At 39.6% G+C, this 18,172-nt stretch overlaps 1 protein-coding gene across 10 annotated transcripts in view; it reads left to right on the top strand.

Moving 5' to 3' along the window:
• The first annotated feature begins 7 nt into the window (after positions 1–7).
• Positions 8–18,172, top strand: part of MAPKAP1 (MAPK associated protein 1) — a 281,556-nt gene continuing 263,391 nt past the window's right edge. For 8 of the 10 annotated variants that reach the window (XM_078061769.1, XM_078061768.1, XM_078061773.1 and 5 more), the window contains exon 1: positions 8–260. The gene's annotated coding sequence lies outside the window, so the exon portion shown is untranslated. Of the gene's footprint in view, positions 261–431; positions 451–4,671; positions 4,692–18,172 lie in introns of those variants that run through there. The other 2 variants (XM_078061765.1, XM_078061763.1) reach the window with 2 other exon arrangements.

Raw genomic sequence — 18,172 nt, 5'->3', positions numbered from 1 at the left:
GTGCGCAGGGTGCGGTTCCGGGTCGTGGCGCGGCTCGGGGCAACGGGGCTGCTGCTCGGCCGGCCGGCGGCGGCGAGCGGTGGGGGCATGAGGGCGAGCCGGGAAAGCGGCAGTTGAGCCGGCGGGGAGGAGCGCCAGTCCCCGAGGATTCCGAGAGTGCGGAGCTCGGGGCAGGGGCCGGGAGGCGCGGGGAAGCTGGGCCCTTCCCTCAGGAACGTGTCCCGGGGCCGAGCCGGCCCGTAGTGTGGCAGCAGCTTCAGGTAAAGGTTGCCCCAGCCGCTAGCTCCCTCGCTCACTCTCCCGTCAGCCCACCCGAGGAGCCTGGCGGCCCTCCACACTCCTCCGCTCGGAGTGTTGCCCGGGGTGGGGGGGGCGGGTAGCCTGCCTGGCCCCTGATCAGGTCTCCATTGAGCATCCGTTTCCTCGTCCTTTACAGAACTGGAGGCTGCTGTAAGCCTGACAGCTGGGTGTGTGATTGGGGGAGGAGAAGCCAGTGGCCTGGGTAGTGTTGGGTGGGGGGAGGGCTGGCTCCGGTAGTTTCTGGCCCTACCACTTGGCAACATCTAGGTGTTCTAATCTTCATAACATGAAAATTGTTTTTAAAGCATTGTCTGTGTGGTTCCTGTTTCCTTAGCTCCCCTTCTCCCCAATTGTCCCAAAGGAGTAAGCAGCCTTGCAGAACTTTTTATTTTTCTACCTGGAGTGCTGCTGGAACTTGGATTCAGCTTTTTATGAGAATGGCAAGGAGTCTTCTAAATCTAGTTAAGGCTAAAAAAAAAAATGTGTAATTTAAACAAGATTATTACTTTAACTGAAGACCCAAAAGTTGACTCAGAAATTGGTTAAAATTTTATTTGGAATGAATGCAAGTAATTTTTGTAGCCTGTCACAGTACATGGCACTGCGCAGAGCATCATGTTATAAACCAAAACCACCAAAGTTAAAAACTTCCCCAAGTGTAAACAAATGGACACAGGTCTTAACACACATCAGTTAAAACAAAGTCAACATTCTCGTTCTATTTTTCAAGCAAAAGGGGAGGATTATTAATTTAAAAACCTAATAGAACAGGAAGAGTTGGCACCATGTTTTATTCCTCATTTTGTGAGCCCACACAAGGTGCTTAGTAAATGCTGAAAGTTCTTGATGAAGCATTGATTATTGTTTTCATCCTTTTCAGTTTACACACTTGCAAGTTTGCCGGAGCTTGTGAGGCATGCTAGTGGCCCCTTTGTTATTTAGCTTTGTGCTCCTATCTACTTTCAGTTCCTGTGATGCCAGACTACTCACATTATATACCTCTTGATCTGGCTCCAGCTTATGCTTGAAAAAGTCCCCTTCCTTAATTCCCTACCCCAGTCCTTTACTCTAGATAAGTAGGACCTGAAATCACCTTTGTTTTCTCTTTGTCCATTGTTTTTTGGTAGGACATTCTCCCTGCCTAGGTTTCTCCTTTTCTGTTTCCACTTTTGAGATGTTACCTGGGGCCCAGCAGAAACTGGTCTCTGTCAACCAAATCGGGACAACCCCAGTTGGAAAAGATTCCTTGTCTGGAATCCTATAAATACTCATAATAATTTCAAACATTTACTGAGAATATACCAGGTACCATGCTAGACAATGTATGGGTAAATAAGACTCAGTCCTTGCCTGCAGGGTGCTCCATTTAGTGAGAGAGAGAAGGAAATCCAAGACAGTGATAAGTACACTGTGTGAAGGTTCTTTCTGTGATACAGTGATAGCACAGAAGGAGGGGTGGGTCATTAACTTTTGAGGAGTGTACTATGGTCAGGTAATGCTTCATAATGTGGGGTTTACTAAGTATTATTTACTATGTGCTGAAACTATAGGTTTCTCTTATTTAATCATTTTAACCTCAGTTTACAGATAGGAAGATTCAGGATAAATTACACATATGGTACGAGACAGAGGCGGAATTCAAACCCGGGTCTGTCTGATGCCTACATCTGTTCTTTTTTTCATTATGTGCTCTGCCTTCTTTCACAAACCACAACACTATATACAAGTGCATATTGAAGAAACTATAAAAGAAAGAATATGAATGTCAAAATAAATGGTACAGATAGCCCTTTAAATGTAGAGAAGGCTATGATCTTCCAAGGTCAGAAGGTGGTAGGCGGGTCAGTTCAACTTTGAATGTGAACATGGAAGACCTGTAGAGAGTAACATGGACTCTGGATTCAGTTCCTTGTCCCGCCTCTTACTCCTTGACCTTTGGCAAGTTTCTTAATTCCAATCATTACTTTCCTCAAGTATGGGTTGGGCTAGGGGGATAATACTGATCTCATGGAGTGTTGTGAATATTTAATGAGCTAATGTGGATAAAGGGCCTGATACATGGTTAATGTCCCCTGAAATGATAGTTGTAAGATGCAAAGATGCAATGTCTATGATGGTTTTAGAGTGGTGAGTAGACCAGACTGAATAAAGCCAGCCATTGCTTCTTTTAGTGGGGATACTGCGAAGTAAATTGGAGGGTCTGTAGGAGTCAGAGTCAATGAGGGCTTCAGTGTCAGTCAAGAGAGGTAAAGTCCAGTTTCTGCTCATAATTTTCTAGTTAATAAATGCTTTGACGCTCTCTGATTCATTCAGCAATGCCAGGGAAAATGTTAAGAACCTGGGATGCAAAAAGGAATAAAACCAGTGCCCACCCTGAGGTGGTTGACCTTCCAGTGGGGGAGATGTAAGTATGTGCAGATAAACCGTAGTAACGTACTGTAGGTACTGCGAAAGCAGTCCCCACAGAGTACCGTAGGGCACAAAGGAGGGCACCCTGATAATGGAGCTAATGAGCACTTACTGTGTGGCAGCATTGTGTTAAATGCACTGTCTCATTCCTGTACAGAAAGGTGTTGTTAGCATCCTGTTTCTACAGATGAGGAAACTAGAGTGCAGAGAAGTTAAATAAGTTCCTTGAGTTTATGCAGCTGTTGGAGCTGTGAGTAGAAGAGATTGTCTGCTAGACTTTGGGACCCTCTGACGAGACTTCAGAGGGATGCTAGCCCTTGAGCCATAGCTTCAGAGTAGCTTCGGTGTGCTAGACACTATGCTAGACAGCAGGGATAATGAGTGAGTGTGGCCACTGCTGAAGCTCATGGCCTCATCTGTCATGGTAAAAATAATATATATATTTTGGTGGAGTGGGGGAGTGCTTTTGTTTGTTGACTCATAACTGAAGACTTTAGAAATTGGCAGTTCAGTGGATTTGTATATATTTCAGGGGAAGAGGATTTGCTGGAAATCTGTTATTCTGATGTATAGGCCTTATTGTTAAAGACAAAGCAATAGATGCCAAATTATATGACTAGGAATTCTGTCACATTGTATTTTTTCCCCAGAGGAGGTGCCCTGACCTTGTGTTTTCTGTGAGTTTGAGGTTTTAGAGAAGTTTTGACTCAAAAGTTAGCACATTTCAGCTTGTGCTAAATTTAAAACAATTGAGCACATATATTTTAGTCATTGTTAAATGTTTTTGTATATCTTGCTTCCTTCAGTCTTTGTGGTTCTGTGAGATAGGTGGTATTACCTCCCTTGAACACATGAGCAACCTGAGACTTGGTGGTTAAATATATTGCCCAACTCACATAGCTAGTGAGTGATAACACCAGAAAAAATAGGCCAAAAAAGAGTAAACAAATATTGATTAGTTCTCTTTTGAATATGTACATCAGGGTTCCCTAGCTCAAGTGCCCGTGATGAGGAGGAGTAGGCCAGACCTTGGTGGATTGGATGGCATATGACTAGTCTGAAGGTAGCAGTTGCTGCTCAGCTCCACTTGCTTATTGCTGGGTGACGAAGGGGTCTGGTGTCCCTGGATCTTCTGAGGGAGGATATTCTTTTTGTTTTTTATTAAAAAATTATTTTAATCCCGATGAGGGATAATATTCTTTTTGGGGGGGGGGAATAATATTCTTGAGGGAGCATTCAAGAGATGCTGAAAATCTGGATTTTAATTACTTAATTTTAAAATTTGCCATTTAAAAAATTATTGTATAGACCAAAACACGTCTGTGGGCTGTGTACAGTCCAGGCTGCCTGATTATGAACTCTGATCTACCTGATGGCTGGAATTTTGGTACCCACTGTTCAGAGCAGGAGGTACCATACGTGTAATGGTTATTGATAAGAAGTCTACTGGTAAATTGCCAGAGTAGGGGTGTATTGTAATTAACTCATACTGATTATATTTGGGGAAGTGGCAGGGTGAATACTTTTATTATATAATCAGGCTAATTTTCAGGGAGGATGGGGTTTAGATGAGATGACCTTGTAATACTTTGGTGTTCTTAGCACTTTAAATGCTACATTCTTGTCTTTTGGTCCTCTTTACAGTGCATGAAGTGAACAAGGAGGATAATCATAACCTCTTGAGATGAAGAAACTGGTGCCCAGTGAATGACAGTTTAGTAGAAAGTGCACCAGGTTGAGAGGGACTTGAATTCTGAATATAGTAAGCCTTTTGGTTTTGGTCAAGTCATTTACAAATCCTTGTATCTTTTTCCCATCGGGATGATAATGAGGAGCTCGACTCAAGTCCTGCTAAGGTCTTTCCAGGATGCCAAGCTTCCTGATTCTAATTGACACTCTTAAAGTCACACAAGTGATTACTGGCAGACCCTAGTGGAGAATGGTTCAAATCTAAAATGCTGCTCCTTCTCTCATGATGGCAGGTAGGGAGCCACTGCTCAGCTTTTCCCTCTGTTCTTTGTTCATCACTAATTCTGGGAAAGGACCTTGATAGGCCAGGTGCTTCCCAAATGCATACAGTGGTTTGTTGACGTTATATACACAAGATTGAAAGGGGCCATAGAGACACCCAGCATAGTGAGAGAAATATGGTCAGGGAGTTCCCAGCCCAAGGGTTTAATTTATTTTTATTTTATTTTATTTTATTTTATTTTATTTTTTAAAGATTTTTTGACAGAGAGAGAGACAGCGAGAGAGGGAACACAAGCAGGGGGAGTGGGAGAGGGAGATGCAGGCCTCCCGCGGAGTGGGGAGCCTAATGCGGGCCGATCCCAGGACCCTGGGATCATGACCTGAGCCGATGAAGGCAGATGCTTAACCACTGAGTCACCCGGGTGCCCCTATTTTTATTTTAATACCCAGCTTCCACAAGGTGGGAACTGAAGAAATATTCTTCTAGATACTTGTTTTCATTCATACTCTATTGTATAAGGAAATAGCGTAGAATATAAAAATGAAGAAAATAAATCCTGACCAGTCACTCAAAATTTATTATCTCTAGTTGGCAGCAGTCTAGATATACAGAGGAAATAGATTTAATATAGGAAACAAAATTTGGACCCAAAGAAGAAAGCAGTTTTAAGTAATTGAAAGTGTGAAAAATAGGAGAAACCACTTAAACAACAAAACTTAAATTCTGGAAACAGCAAGAAGGTACTAGAGTAACTATTGGAATTAGATTATAGTAATTGCTTGTGAAATAAATTATTATGTCACATTTACCCCTAAATATATGCAGTGTTAGATTCATATCTTATACTTGAGTATATTTTTATATTTTTATTATATGCTTTTATTGATGCAGACAAAATGGACTGAATGTGTAAAACCTCAAAAAAAAACCATTTTTTAGTTCCCTGTGGACTTATCTTAAGGTACTGTATTATAAATAAGTACTCTTTCAGTAGAGAAAATGGTAGAAAATTGTTGGAAGGAATAGTTTTCTTTGTAAAGCAATTAAAAAAAAATAAAACAGTAAATTTTTAATCTGAACTTTCGTTGCTGATGTAAAGGAGACTAACAAAGAAGACCCGAGATTGAATCTTGAAGCAACGTGAGGTGGGGCTTTAGAGTCCCAGCCACCTGGATTGGAATGCTGGCTCTGTCAGTTATTAACTGTGTGAGCTGGACAGTCTGCAAACTGAGGCCAGCACTGTCAGTCTTACTTGGTGCTTGGGAGGATGAAATGAAACCACTTATGTGAGTACCTGGTACTATTATGCTTCTGGAGAGATGCAGGTACCAGCGTGCAGGGGTATAACACATTCAGATACGGTATAATGTGATGAGAAATGACTCTGTGGAGTGGTAGTGAAGAAGTGAGACTCATTTTCATGTCTGGATAATAGGATGAGTCTCGTTTGTTTCTAGTTGTGCTTTGTGATGTAGCGCACCTACCAAGCGTGCACTGTTGAGGAGGTGTCTCGGTATGCTTTTTTTAGGTGTAGGGTTGAATGAAGTCATCTGTTTAGGTTAAATGAATTGATCTGTTAAATACCAATAAAGACTTCCAATTGCTTATATTACCTTTTTTTGGTGTGCCCATGACTGCCCTTTGAAGTTGTTAAAACAAGAGATATTATGCTCTCCTTATCTCCATCTTAACAAATGCTGAAACTGAAGCTTAAGAAGTAAAGTGATTGAAGGCAGAGAGCTAATAATGACAAAGCTTGGATTCAAACCTTTGGTTTTGTTGTTGTTTTTTACTCTGAACACAGTGCTTTTGCCACTCTTCCGTGCTGTTTTAGATTTGGTTGCTGGCCCTTGTTTCAGGATGGTCATCAACTATGGCCCTTCTTACTCCTTTAAACTGAATGCCTGCAGAAAGTTGTTATTGATTATATTGTGTAAGCATTTGGTTACAGGTATAATCTTATTATATGAAGTTTAAAATTTTAATAAAACTCTAATCATAATACTTATTGCTAGCGGAGATTGGTTACAAATATATTGCTAGTGGGAATATGAATTGGTGAAAGTTTTCTGGAGAGCACCTTGGCATTGTTTATCCAAGCCTTAAAAAATAAGTCATGCAAGCCTTTTGAGCTTGTAATTCCATTTTTAGAATTTTTTTTCAAGTTTTTATTTAAATTCCGGTTAGTTAGCATACAGTGTAATGTTAGTTTCAGGTGTAGAATTTAGTGATTCATCACTTACATATGACACCCAGGGCTCACCAAGTACCCTCCTTAATCCCCTTTACCCATTTAGCCCTTCCCCCTGCCCACCTCCCTTACAGCAACCCTCTGTTCTCTGTACTTAAGAGTCTGTTTTATGGTTCGCCTCTCTCTTTTTCCTGCCTATGTTTATATGTTTTGTAGAAATTTTTGGTAAAGAAATAATCAGATATGTGGAAAAATAATTACGTTGCAAGATGTTCACTGCAGCAGTACTTACATCAGCAAAAATTAGAAACAACTTTAGTAGTTAACAAAGAGAAATTATGGAAAGGCCATTGAATGGAAGTATTGTGCAGTCATCTTAGATTTTTAGAAGAATTTTAGTGACATTAATATGTTCATCATGTAATATACAGTGAAAAAAGGATATAAAACTATATAAAGTACAATCTTAATTATATCAAACATATATGCAAAGGAAAAGAAGAAATAGATGGTGAGATTATGTATTTATACTTTTCTCTGTTTTCCAAAGTATTCTCTGATAAATATAAATTATTTTTTAATAAAATCATTTTAGTTTAAGCTTAGTATTAAGAAATACGAGTAGAGCTGGTGAAAATCATTTCAATCAAAAACTTTTCACTAATGCAGATGATCTGAAGTAATAAATGGGTTGTTATTTTCAAGTTTTTTTTTTTTTTTAAAAGATTTTATTTATCTATTTGAAAGAGAGAGAGTGAGTGAGAGAGAGAGTATGAGCCAGGGAAGAGGCAGAGGGAGAGGGACAAGCAGACTCCCGACTAAGCAGGGAGCCCGACATGGGGCTCGATCCCAGGACCCTGGGATCATGACTGAGCCAAAGGCAGCCACTCAACCAACTGAGCCACCCAGGTGTCCCTCAAAGTTTTAACCTCAATTGGTTTACATTTAGCATATGGTTTCGGGACACCTGGGTGGCTCAGTCGGTTAAGCATCTGCCTTTGGCTCAGGTCATGATCCCAGGGTCCTGGGATCAAGGCCCACATCACGGCTTCCTGCTCAGCAGGGAGTCTGCTTCTCTCTCTGCCACTCCCCCCTACTCATTCTCTCTCTCTCTCTCTCTCTCAAATAAATAAATAAAATCTTAAAAAAAAAGAATATGATTTCATGTGTGTTGACATAAATGATGTTGAGGTTCCCAGGCTAGCCTTTCTCTCCTCCCCCAAAATCCTATTTAAGACAATATCATGGAAGAAGAGTTGTATTTGTGTTGGTGGTACCGGTGTCCTCTTCAGTGGCCGATGGGACTGTTGGTAGCCTTGTGACAGCTATCTTTCAGAGTACACTCCTATCTCTGTGAGGTTGGACATTGTTATATGGAGCTTTTATGTGAGTTGAATGCTTATTACTGGGAAGTGCTTTTTTGGTATGGGAAATGGTAAGTGTGACTTTCTCACTTTTTCTAAGAAAAAGGTCAAAGTTTGGGTTTTAATTTTTATGGCAACAGTATTAACAGTGCTTTTCTTATTGTCATGTATTTCATAATTGAAATTGCAGTAGTTTCAGCATGTGCATACCAGCAAGATGGCCAGTTAGGGTTGTTGTTGTAAATGGTAATTCTCTTATATACAATATAAAAAACATGCAAAAATTTTAACGATGTATTTGAGCATATTTAAATTGGGAAAATACCAGGCAAGATGTTTCTTTTTGTAAACTGCTTCTGTCCAAAGCATTCTGTATATTATCAGAATGAAAAATGACAGCACTTTGTCATCTGTTCAAATTGATACTGCACTCTATGCAATGACAGCTGAAAAAGCCCACAGGTGCCATATAAAGAGGTGACCATGTTGTCATATTTCATTTCGGCATCCCTCTGCAAAGCCATAATTACCTAATTAGGTTGTTAATTAGGAGATTAGCATTTCACTATATTGATAGAATGCTCTTTACCGGTGTGGGGCTAGATACAGATTTGTCTGCCCTAATTTATAATCTCTGCCTTTTTTGTACTTATTTATTTGCTTAAGTTCCTGATGTGGGGCAATTCGGTTTACCTGAGAAACAGTTTGTTTATAAGGTAATGATGCTTTGATCACTGAATTAAAAGTTGCTGAGTTAAAATGTGAACAGAATTAAAAGGGTGGTCCATTCCCAAAACGATAATAAAAATTCTGAGTTGGTAAAATCTGTATGCTCATTAGCATAGGCAACAAATACATAATAAGAAATAAAATTGTTGGTATAAAAAAAATCCAAAATACAAAACTAAGTCTGAAATGTGATAGAGATTTATTTACCCTAAACTAGGCGAAGGCAATTATTTAGTTATCTTGAACAACAAATGTCTATCATTTACACTGGAGACTTACAAAATATGTTAAGTATTTTGAACATGTTTCAGAAACTGAAGGTTGGTTAATGACTTTGGAACAAATATATTCAGTCTTCAGTTTAGACTTCCTTAGATAGTCATCATGCATCAGGGTTTATTTCATTTGTTTCTTCTGTCCATTAGTCTGTGCTTGGAATGTTCTCTTCTCACGGCCTTTGCAGTCCTGAGTGCTTCTGGAATTTGAAGTATTTCACAGTAACCTTCACTTAGTGAACTATGTGGAGTAAGCGGCATATCTATCAAGTGTGTCTAACCTTTTTTTGTGGGAGCAGGGTAGGGGCCAGCAAAATAATGATTTTCATGTATTTTCACTCCAGTGCATGTTTTGACTATACTGCTTGTAATTTGCGTTATATATACCTTTTCTGATCTTTCCAGTTACGGAGATTCAGAGTTTTAGGAGCACAGTGTTAGGAGCGCCATTCCCACTGTGGTAGTAGTTTAGCTCCTTTTGATATAATCACAATGAGAGCCGTTGTTGTAGAAAGTGCATGTGTACTTAAGTCCTTTTTCCGTGCAGTTGTTAGGAAGAATTGCGTTTGTTTATATCTGTAATATTCTTTACAATGAAAAAATATTTTAAAATATTTGTATATGAAGAAAATAACATGTGAAGTCTTTTAGTCAAGTTAAGATTTTGCTTAATTGTAATCATTCGTGTATTGGTCAGTATCTGCTGACTATACGTGAGGCACTAGGCATATGTCTGGGAATTGAGCAATGAAGATTCCGTACACCGACACTGCTATCATGGGACTTGCAGTCTGGTACAGACTGGTTTGAGAAATGTTTAGTAATGGGAGTGAAGGTGAGTATGGAGGAGTACCTGCTCTGGACTTGATAAGGTCAGACCTTCTTGGGGCAGGTGAAGTCTGAATTGGGATCTGAAGGGTGAAGGAGCAAACTGAGCCGGTGGAAGGACTGAGAAAACTGTTCTAGACAGAAGGAGTACACGTTCAGAAGCTTGAAAATAACTGAAATGTGAGTTTGGCTGGAGTTAAAAGAAGTAGAGGGGTAAGTAGAAGATGGAGCTGCAGATGTAGGCAAGGTTCAGTTTTATTAAAGAGTTTGGGAAGGCACCATAGGATTTTAAGACAAGTTAGGAAACAAGTTAGGTGAGAGATGGTGGCTTGGATAGGTTATGGAGATAAAGAAAAGTGAATGAAATCTAAAGCAAGAAGAGGATGCATAGTATTAACTAAATGGCTGTAGGTTTCACAGAAAGAAAGGAGTCAAGGATTCTAATTTGGACATTGTAATTGTTTTATAATTTTGAGTGTGAGAATGTACTTTAGTACATCAGAAAGAAGTCATGAGACTTCTTTTCCAATATGACCAAAACATGTGCAGTACGACCAACTAGTTTTCTTTCAGGTGAGTTGGGAAGAGTATTCATATTTGAGTCACTTTTGATTCCTGCATTGTGACAGCAGCCTTGTGGGGTATGCAATAATGTCTTACTGAAGTCCAGAGAAACTGAGATTTTTCCCGGTTTTCTGTTGCTGGGTTACTGGGTGGTGGAATTGGGAGCACACTGTAGCTCTCCAGAGCCTTGTTTTCTGCCATGCCATGTTGCCTTTCTGGTGTTATCCCCTTCTGTTTATTCCAAAGCGAAGAGAAGTACTCCTCAAGGACCAGTTGCTGACAGAGGTATTGTGTTGTTAACTCTGTGGCTTCTTCTGCCCAGCTCTAGTGTGGATTAAAGTGTCTGATGCTTTGGTAGGAGAAGCTGCTCCAGCACCTGAGTGTTTCAGCAAAGTCCCAAGATTCTGTTGGGATTTCTGGTACTAGGATTTAATCTTCCTCAACTAGAAATGTTGACTAGCTACCTCCACACAAGTTCACTAACATATATGAAAGTTCTCCTTTTCCTGAGGAAAAGACTTGGAAGCTCCCATTTTTGCATGAGGAATTTCATCTCTCTTTGATATAATCAACATATATTGCAAAGTGTTTAAAAAATTTCATGGTTACCAAAAAAAATTTCATGGTTACAGTTGCCACCACTGTTCAGTTAAGTGATTTGCTGGCATCATTATGTTAGAATAGCCTGAAGTAGAAGAAATCTAGGATGCAGCATGGATTCTAGCCTTCCTGTGTTTCTACCCCCCCACCCCCATTTTAAAAATTGGGATATAATTCTTAATGCCATAAAATTCTCCCCTTTAAAGTATACAGTTTAATTTTCACAAAATTGTATTATAACCATCATCACTATATACTTCAAGAACATTTTTATCACCCAAAAGGAAACGCCATACCCATAAGTAGTCACTCCTCATTCCTCCTTCCCACAGCCCCTGGCAACCATTAATCTACTTTCAGTGAACCTTTCATATAAATGGAGTCATACATTATGTGGCCTTTTGTGTTTGGCTTCTTTTACTTAGCATAATATTTTCAAGGTTCAGCTATGTTGTAGCATGTGTCAGTACTTCATTCCTTTTTATTGCTGAATAATATTCCATTGTATGGAGAGACCACATTTTGCTTATCCATTCATGAGTTGAGGGAGATAAATGTTTTTTTCCCCACTCTTTGGCTATTGTGAATAATACTGCTGTGAACATTCCTGTGCAAGTTTTTGTGTGAACATATGTTTTCTGTTCTTTTGGAATGGATTACAGGGTCATATGGTAACTCTGCTTAACATTTTGAAGAACTGCCAACCATTTTACATTCTCAGCAGCAGAGTATAAGGTCTGCCCCCTTTTTGTTTCTGCTCTCTTCAGACTCTGTTGCTCTGGTCTGGGGTGGAAGCAACCTTAGGTTCGAAGAGTTCCATGAGCCCCTTGTCTTGATAAATGGGAAATATTCCATTTTTCTTGTTCCACCAGGTTTATTCTTCAAGCATGTATGTACCAGGCCTTATATTGGATATTAGTGACAGGATGCCAAATAAGGCTTTTAGTCTTTTCCTCTGAAGGACTTCCCAGTCCAATGTTTGGAACTTCTTACTAGGTAATGGGGGAGAGGGAAAAGCCAGTAAAAGTAACTGCCTAGGAATTTGTGAATTTCCACAGCATGGATTCTAACTTTAGAATCTATGCAAAGATTGACTTGTTTTTCAGGGCTTCTAGGATTTCTTTTTCTTGCCCCATCCTTTAACTCTTGCTATTCCTTGGATTTTGTTCCTAAGTTACTGCTCTTCTTTCCTTACATATTTTCCCTGGATAAGTTCATTCACATCTATGGCTTCATCTGTCATTTATATGTTGATGTCGTCCAAATTTGCTTTTTCCTAGGCTTCAGATTTGCATATTCTTTGTGTGTCACTTATATGTTGTAGTCTCCCAAATTCACTCAGACCTCATTCCTGGGCTGTCAGGTTTACATCATGATGAATCTCTATTTGGGTACTCCATAGATATCTCAAGTTCACTGTGTTTGAAACATAATTCCTCATTTTCCCTCCACCTGTTAAGCTGTTCCTACTTTTGAGTTTACAGTCTCATTTGTTGGCACTATCATGCAGGCCATAGAGTCTCCTCTTCTCCTTAACTCTCTATATCCAGTCACCCAGTTCTAGCAATTTTATTTTCTGTATATTTCTTACCTATTTCTTAAATTTTTAGACCTATCTTTCACTGCCTTACTCAGATTTCATCATCTTTCCCTGAGCTGTAGTCACAGCCTCATAACTAATCTTATGTCTTGTCCATCAGATTAATCTGTGCACCTGCCAGAACAGTCTCTCTGAAATGCTCATCTAATCAGCAACTTGAACTCTATGTAGTTTTAGTTACTAAATACATATTCTGCTGTTTCTTGTTTTAATGCCTTATCTCATGTTGTCTCTTCTACTCGGAAGAGATGAGTTTGTCTCTTTGATCCTTCTTCCAGCCATCCAACTTCTTATCTTTGAAGATTCATTGTAGAACAAGGAATAACTGCAATAATAATAGTAGACGTTTGTATAATGTTTACCATGGGCCAGACACTGTTATATGCACATAACATGTGAATTCATTAAATCCTCACAACAGTCCTATGAGATGGGCACCAAAATTATTCCTGTTTACAGATGTGGAAACAGAGGCACTGAAATTATTACTTTGCCTAGGTCCCACAGTGAGTGAGTAGCTGAGTTCAGATTTGAACCCAGGCAGTCTGATGCTTGATTGCTTCTCTTTGTCTCTCCTACCTACCTTTTGTCAGCCTACCCGATTCTCTGTGCTTCCCCCACCTCAAAAGTTAGTTATCTCTTCCTGCTTCTGTAATAACCCATGCATGGCCTGATGTTAATCTGTAGTCCATAGGATAGATCTGGAGCAAATTTTATTTTAAACATTTTTGATCAAGGAGGAAGCATTATAGATTATTTAATTGCCAGCCCCCTCCCCATTATTCTTGAGGTGACTAAGTTGGAAGTGATCATTCTCCATTATCTTGATCTTAGTCATTCATCTCTTGAAGCTTTGTCTGAATATCTAGTTTTATTTAGATATTTTTCCTTTGTGTTTCCATAATACTTTGTTATAGAATCCTCTAGCATCGTTCTCACTCTTTATTTTTAAAAATTTTTTTATTTAAATTCAATTTAATTAACATATACTGTATTATTAGTTTCAGAGGTAGAATTCAGTGATTCATCAGTTGCCTTACAACACTCAGTGATCATTATATCAAGGGCCTTCCTTAATGTCCATCACCCAGTTACCCCATCCCCTCATCCACCTCCCCTCCAGCAATCCTCAGTTTGTTCCCTATAGTTAAGAGTCTCTTACGACTTGCCTCCCTCTCTGTTTTTGTCTTATTTTATTTTTCCTTCTCTTCCTCTATGTTCATCTCTTTTGTTTCTTAAATTCCACATATGAGTGAACTCTTTATTGTGACCGTTTATGTACTTATCTCCTTTTCTTGACTCCCTTGCTTACCTCTTGGGGATAGGGAATAAGACTTACTACTTTATACTCCTGACTGCCAGCCTGGGGGAGGTATTCCTGTTTGCTGAATGAACAGGGAAGTGTGCTTATACCCATATCTAGATTAGTGAGAGAAGAGAATTAAGAGGAGTGTGATGAAATGGACTTACATTGGAAATTTAAGGCAGCATGTAGTAATTGTGTGGAGCAGGAATTCTGGAGCCAGATTGCATAGTTTATCCTGGCTCCACCTTTTACTAATTTTGTGACCTTGGGTAAGTCTGTGCCTCAGTTTACTGATTTGTAAAACATAAATAATAATAGAATCTACCTCACAATTTTGTAAGTGATGTTGTGAGTGCTTGCTAAATGAATAAGCAACCTTCTGGAATCCAGAGAATTGATTATTCTTAAGTCGTATTTTGTGAAACACTTCTACCCTGACTGTATAACATTATAGGCAGAATGAATCCAACCCTGCTGCCCTATCCTCATTTTGATCCATGTGGTGATGGTTTATAAAGGAAAAAAAAAAAAAAAAGACTAGAAGGTTGTAAACAAAATAACTGGCAGTTAGTGTAGTTTTGTTAATAACAATAATAACAATTATCATTTATTGAGGTTATGAAAGCTCCATTCAAATGAAAGTACAAAGCACCTTTCAGAATCACAGAAAAATAGTTTGGGGATTATCTGCTAGTTTAGATGATCTCATTGCTGTCCTTCATTCATTAGAAGTTGAATGAGCTTATAAATATTCTTTTTCTAAGTATCCCTATGAAGTGGAAAGGACATAGATTATGGATATTTCCCTGCTGAGGAAACAGAGTCAGGGACACCTGACTCACTTGAAGTCATCCCATTGTTAGTCCTGAGGCAGGCTAGAGACAATAACCTGGAATTCCAGATATGTTTACTCTTAGAGTTCTAAAAACCATTTTTTATACATAATAGCATTAAAAAAAAAACCAGGTGGCGATAATGCCCATTCAACTCAAGTCAAGCCCATTCAACCCACTCAGTTTTGTAGTGGGTTCGCTGCCAAAATGTTGATACTATTAAGATCTTTGTCAAAAAAGGAATTCCTTGTACTTCTATTCTTAGAGTCTGAACCATGGCACAGTGATATAAGTAGAACTTACAATGGAATTCATTTTTCCTTTGAAGCGAAAACACAAAACCTTTTAGTTGGACTCTCAGGTACATTCCTAACCATACCTCCTCGTTCTCACGTGTGCTTGGAATAGAGTGAGAGCTGAAAGGTACCTCTTATAGTTCAAACTCCCCATGTAACAGATGCAGAAATGGACCGATGTGTAAAACAGGTTTAAAGGGGCCTAAAGAAGTGACTTGTCCAAGGCCATGTAATTAGATACCTGGTAATTAAGGAATTGGAATTCAGGTTTCCTGAGTGGTGCTTGGAGTAAACTGTGTTGCTTCTGTTAATTGATGATGTGGTTAGCCTGAGAGCCAGGTAAGTGGAAACAACTCTCTTCAATTCTTCTATTTAAGCAAACTGCAAACATCAAGGAGACAATAAAAGGAAAATAAATCTTAGACTGTAGTGGGATACTTATCTACTGAACCGGCACCATGGATAAGGGGCCTTTTTTGGGGAAAATCATGGCACAACCCTTTGGGAACAAGAAAGATCCATTTGTTCATCTGTTCATTCCACGCTGAGCTCTTATTGGATGCCAGCCACATTCTACTAGAATCTGGCAGCACAGTGATGAATAAGACAGTGTCCTTAATAAGGAGCTTAGAGTTTAGAAGAGAAAACCAAAATATAAATAAATAATTATTTTTTAAATAAATCGGTGTGATTAGTTTGTTCATTCATTTATTCATTCCTTCAAACTTTAACATAGCAGCCAGAGAGATCCTTTTTAAATGTTACATCATATCACAATCCTCTGGTGGTTCTCCACTTTAATCGGAGTAAAAGAAGAGTCCTTAGAATGGCCTCTAAGGCTGCACATGTTTGCTGCACTCTTCCAGACCTCACCCTCTACTACTTGCTTCCTTGCTGGACTCCTTGCTACTTCTCCCACAGTGCTGGACATACTACCCTCACTTGGCAATGAATGCACTTCCCTTCAGAAGTTTACATGGCTTGTTCTCTTACTCCTTCAAATGTTAACTCAAATGTCAGGTTCTCAATGAAGCATTCCTTGACTACTTTATTTGCAGTTGCAGCCATGACCCACCACCTGGCATGCCCATCTCTCTTCCCTGTCCTGTCTTTTTCCATAGCACTTCTAGTTTACTGTTATAATTTACTTCTCTATTTTGTCTGTCTCCCCCGTTAGAATGTGAACTCCATGAGGGCAGGACTGTCTGCTTTGTTTTCTGCTGCACTCTTTGCATCTAGAACAGTGCCTGGCACATGGTAGGCTTCAATAAATACTTGTTCAATGAATAAATTCAACACACACATAGTACCTACTACTAACAGACAATGAGCTGGATTAATTATTTGGTGGAAATAGTGACAAAGTGCAGTGCAATGGGACCACAAAGAAGGAAGCAGCTAACCTGGTCTGTGGGATTCATTGGGGAGGTTTCCTAGAAGAATTGACCATTTTGAGCTGGATTTTGAAGAAAGAGTAGGAGGTAGCCAGATGAAGCAGGGTGGATAGGCTTCAGATCAAGCTTGATGGGGCACGACTTGTATTTGTTGTAGTAATTTGGGCTTTGATTTTCCTTAGGGTATGTTAAAATTCCAGTAAACAGATACTGGGAGTTGAACTTGTTTAGTACCTGAGAAGATTTGAGCGTAGATTGTATAGTTTAGGCTCAGTATCAATGAAACTGTTCCAAGGGGGTTGGAAATTACCACAAATTTAGTGGCTCCATATAGCATATCACAGCAGGGTTTCTCAACCTTGGCGTCATTGATATTGACCTTTTTTAGGGGTATAATTCTTTGTCATGGGTGCTGTTGTGTGCATTGTAAGATGTTTAGCAGCATCCCTGGCATTTATCCACTAGATGCTAACAGTGTGACAGCCAAAAATATCTCCAGACATTGCCAAATGTCCCCTGGGGAGCAAAATTGCCTTCTAGTTGAGAACCACCACATTAGAACCACTGCATTATTGTTGGGGTCTAGAGATTCCTGCCTTTAGCAACTTTACAAATGATTGGGGGAGAGAGAGAGATCAGTAACCACATTTCTGATTCTAGAATTGGATCAAAAAGTTTGAAATTGGCAGTTCCTTATACATGATACTCATATAACTAACTGTATTGAAGGTAGAAATAAAGTGCTTTTAAAACAGTTTTGGACCCTGCAAATTGGAGAAGAGTTCACAGAGGATGAGATTGTTGAGTTGTGCTTCGAAAAATAAGGTTTGTAATGGAGAGGGGCACATTCAAGGGGATTATCATTACCGAAGGCTGACGAATTGTGTTCAGAGAGTTCTGGGAGTTGCCTGCTGGGGAGAAGGGGCAGGTGAGTAAAACTGGGTTGTAGAGAGCCTTAAATGTATATGAAGGCAAAGGGGTCTAGGCTGTTTTCCTGCACTATTTTCATTTCTCTTGCTGCATAACAAATAACCACAAACTTAATGGTTTAGAACAATACAAATTTATTCTCTTAGTGGGTTGGGCATCATGGCTTCATCTTGGGTTTTCTGCTGAGGGTCTCAAAGGAATGATATTAAGCTGTCAGGTGGCTCCAGCCTCATCTGGAGGCTCGACTAGGGAAAGATTTCTTTCCAAGCTCCTTCAGATTGTTGGTGGAATTCATTTCCTTGTGGCTATATGACTAAGGTCCTCATTTTCTTGCTACCTGTTGACTGGGGCTACTCTCAGCTCCTACAGGCTATTCTCAGGTCCTTGCCATATATTGTTCCATAACTTGGCTGTTTGCTTCTTTGAGGTCAGCAGGAAATTCTCTCTTTTCAGTTGCCTAGGATGGAGTCTTATATAACAGAAAGTAATCAAGGGTATAACTTCCCCCACACCTCCCCCCAACACTTTTGCTATATACTCTTTCAGCTAGGTTTTATCCACGGTCAAGGGCTGGGCATGAC

Source organism: Halichoerus grypus, chromosome 14, assembly GCF_964656455.1.
Source record: "Halichoerus grypus chromosome 14, mHalGry1.hap1.1, whole genome shotgun sequence".
In the NCBI taxonomy this organism is placed as follows: Eukaryota; Metazoa; Chordata; class Mammalia; order Carnivora; family Phocidae; genus Halichoerus; species Halichoerus grypus.
This window is presented reverse-complemented; position numbering and strand designations above follow the sequence as displayed.